The sequence below is a fragment of the Sceloporus undulatus genome, chromosome 5 (assembly GCF_019175285.1).
Source record: "Sceloporus undulatus isolate JIND9_A2432 ecotype Alabama chromosome 5, SceUnd_v1.1, whole genome shotgun sequence".
Lineage (NCBI taxonomy): Eukaryota > Metazoa > Chordata > Lepidosauria > Squamata > Phrynosomatidae > Sceloporus > Sceloporus undulatus.
In genome coordinates, this window is record NC_056526.1 from 24,250,961 (window position 1) to 24,254,375 (window position 3,415).

Here is a 3,415-nt window from a genome sequence, read left to right on the forward strand (position 1 = left end):
CCAAGACTGCTTGGAGTTGAATGGTGACTGCCCTCTCGATTACCTTGCCTAAGAATGGTAAAAGCGAGACTGACCTGTAATTGTTTCTATCCAAGGGGTAAAGGGAAGGCTTTTTTAAGCAGTGGTTTAACCACAGCCTGTTTAAGGCAAGATGGAATACAGCCTTCCCTAAAAGATGCATTGATTATGTGTTTTAGCAGCATCTTGATGGTGTCTCCCCCCTGGCGGCCAGCCAAGATGGGCAAGGGTCAAGTGAGCAGGTTGTCTTTTTTATACTACTAAGGAGCTTGTCCACATCCTCGATACTAACCTCCTCAAATTGATCCAGAATAACAGTATAGATGGAGGCGCTGGATGCCTGTACTATTGCCTCCGTCATAATGCTGGCATCCAGGTTGGCTCTTATCTGAGAGATTTTGTCTGCAAAGTGGTTATTGAAAGCATCACATCAAGCTTTGGCTGGTTCTAGTAAGGAGTTCAGCATGGGGGGCATTTGAGTCAAGTCCCTTACCACCCTGAACATGGTATTCCCCATGGATACCAAAGTCTGTGGATGCTCAAGTCTCATTAAATACAATGGCATAGTAAAATGGTGTCCCTTGTATAAAATGGCAAAATCAAGGTTTGATTTTTGGAATTTATATATTTTAAAAATATTTTCAAGTCGTGAATACTTGAATCCATGCATTAAAAGATCTGTGGATGTGGAAGGACAAGTGTATGTACAGTAATAAGGAAATATATATGTGTATGCCACCCTCAAGATCCAGTGGGATGTAGTAGTTTGAGCATTGGACTATGACACTGGAGACAAGGGTTTGAATCCCAGCTCAGCCATAAGGATGCAGGTTTGTGTTTAAATTCATCCTGGACCCAGGCCAGTATATCATCTCTGTTGAATGTCTTCTTTCCAGTCTAAGGAGTAGTCAGAAAGGAGTAGTCAGTCACACTGCACACAGCACTGTAATTATACTTTAACTGCCATGTCTGCATCCCATGAAATTCTGGGGCTTGGCCATGAAATTTGGTGAGGCATTAGTTTTCTGGCTGAGGATTTTAAATGCCTCTCCCTACACTGTAAATGCTAGAATTCCTGACAATCAAACTACAACATTATAAGTGGAATGATAGTGCTATAACTGTGTAGTGTGAAAGGGCCTTAGGAGTTTGGTTTCATTTTTATTTTCCCTGCTATGAAATTTTTTTTGAATGACTGTTTTTTATTATCTCCGCTTGCTCTTTTAAGAGGTCTGAAAATCTCTGTGCTGGTCTTGTGCTGAATGTCTGAAAATGTATTTTTGTATGGGACCATGCAGCCTACTTGTGGGTGAAATTCAAGTCTTGTCTTCTCTACTTTATTTGTTTGTTTGTTAGTCTGTTTTTCTTTGAAGCCTGGGAATCACCAAGTGGAGTCAGCCTTTGACTTCACAAATTAGAAGTAGTTTGAGCCTGGGTATTTGTGTATCAGAACTAAATGGAGCTTTCAGCCCTTCCCCACAAAAACCTACTTCTGTTTACCTAAGTCTTTTGTTTGTTAAAGCAGTATAAATGACTTTCGTTTTATTATTCCTGTGGCTAAACACTTGGGAGTCAGGAAATCCTTTCTATCGTCTATAAATTACCCACAGTTCTACCAGTAGATCCAGGTGTACAATTTGTTCACCTCGTAGTCTATTCCAGCATTTAGACAGCAGCTCTCCATAGAATCAGGCAAAGGCATAGTATCTCTGTGTCAGAGATAGGGATCATGTGGTTCTCCAGATCTTATTGGACTATAAGTCCTAGCATTCTAGGCTATGGAGGCTAGGGCTTATGAGACGTGCAGTTCAACAACATGCATGGGAAGGCTGCACAATTCCAGTGCCTGGCATAAGTTTTGTGACAGTGCTATCACACTTCATTTACCTGGTGTAAATTTAAACTGGATGGCTTCCTAAAGGTAACTTTTAAAAAAACAAAGATGGGGCTTAGTCATGAACAATTCAAATTTTTTTATATGTCCCAAACTGAGTCATTTGTTTCCATACTGCCAGCCATAGTTACTTCTAATAATATATGTTTCACTTGCTGAAAATTTGTGCAGATCCACAGTACTTTGCCCCATGAAATCTTGATATAAGTCACCACTCCTCCTGTTTACCAGAGTTATCTCTGGTGCATTTTTTCTTTCCCCTTGCCCCTTTCATTTTGAACTGGAGATCAAGGCGTCTTCTAATTACAGAGCAAAAATGTCTGTGTGTCTCCTTTGTTTTTTGTGCTGGAGTGTGAGAGGTATTTTCTTTTTTTAAATAAATGTTGCAGTAATTGCAGTTCCAGTTTGAGGGAGGTAAAAGAGACTTTGCTAGAACCAATCCATTATTTAGAAATGGCTGACTGTGCTTCTGTGGTTATCCAGTCTGCTGCTGGTCTCAAATTAGCCATTGTACCATCATGGCCTCTTTCCTGGTACACAGTGGTTTGAGAAACTTGCAGTGACTTGAGTGGCGGAAAGGAGAAAGAGAGAGAGCTGGAGAAGTCTGTCCGCTCTTCAGCATGCATGACTAATCATGATATCACCCTCCTTCTAGTACATGTACAGTGGTTTTTCCTCCTTACAGCCAGCTGCCTTTGCAATCTGAAGATGAATCTGAAGTTTATTCCAGTGATGTAATAAAGAGGGGGAAACTTGTTTGTCTAGCTGCCTGAACTGGGAAGGGAGGGGGGAGGGAGGAGAATTTGAGCCATGTTGTTGGACTCATTAAGCAAGAGATCTCTGCGTCTTTTCTGGTACACATATAAAGAAGGTTTTGAAATTATCTCTGGTCAAATTTCTCTTTTGAAAGTCTTCCTTGCATTTGATCTTTGGTAGGTAAGCAAAGCCAGCTAGAGGAAAGCTTTAAAATGAACTTATACTTTCAGGGCCCAAATGACTAATAGAAATAACTATGCTGTGGGCAAGTAAGACAGCAAAAGTGCGTGAACACTATTCCATTATCTTCTACTTTATATCCCACCATTCCCCTAACAAACTGTGGTTTTCTGAAAGCAAGCAGTGAGCTATGGATTAGGACACACGAGAATTGGGAATATGTTTTAAATATTTAGGCACCAGACTCTGCTCAGTTTTTTCAGATGCCTTTTTCTAGGCTTTGTCATGACAACATTGTAAACTGGATAGAGATATCTCACCCACCCACCCCACACATACTCACTATAGAGAAAAATGCCCTTCATCTTTAAAAGAATTCTTACATGTTTATTTTATTTCAGATTTTGTTATAGAAAAACACATACTGTTTGTAATAACCAGCCTTAACAGAATTAACAAATAGCAAGCTAATCCTGGATCCAGCTGGTTGAGGAACCGACATGGTGTGATGGCTTGAGTGTTGGAATACAACTCTGGAGATCAAGATTTGATTCTCCATTGGCCCAC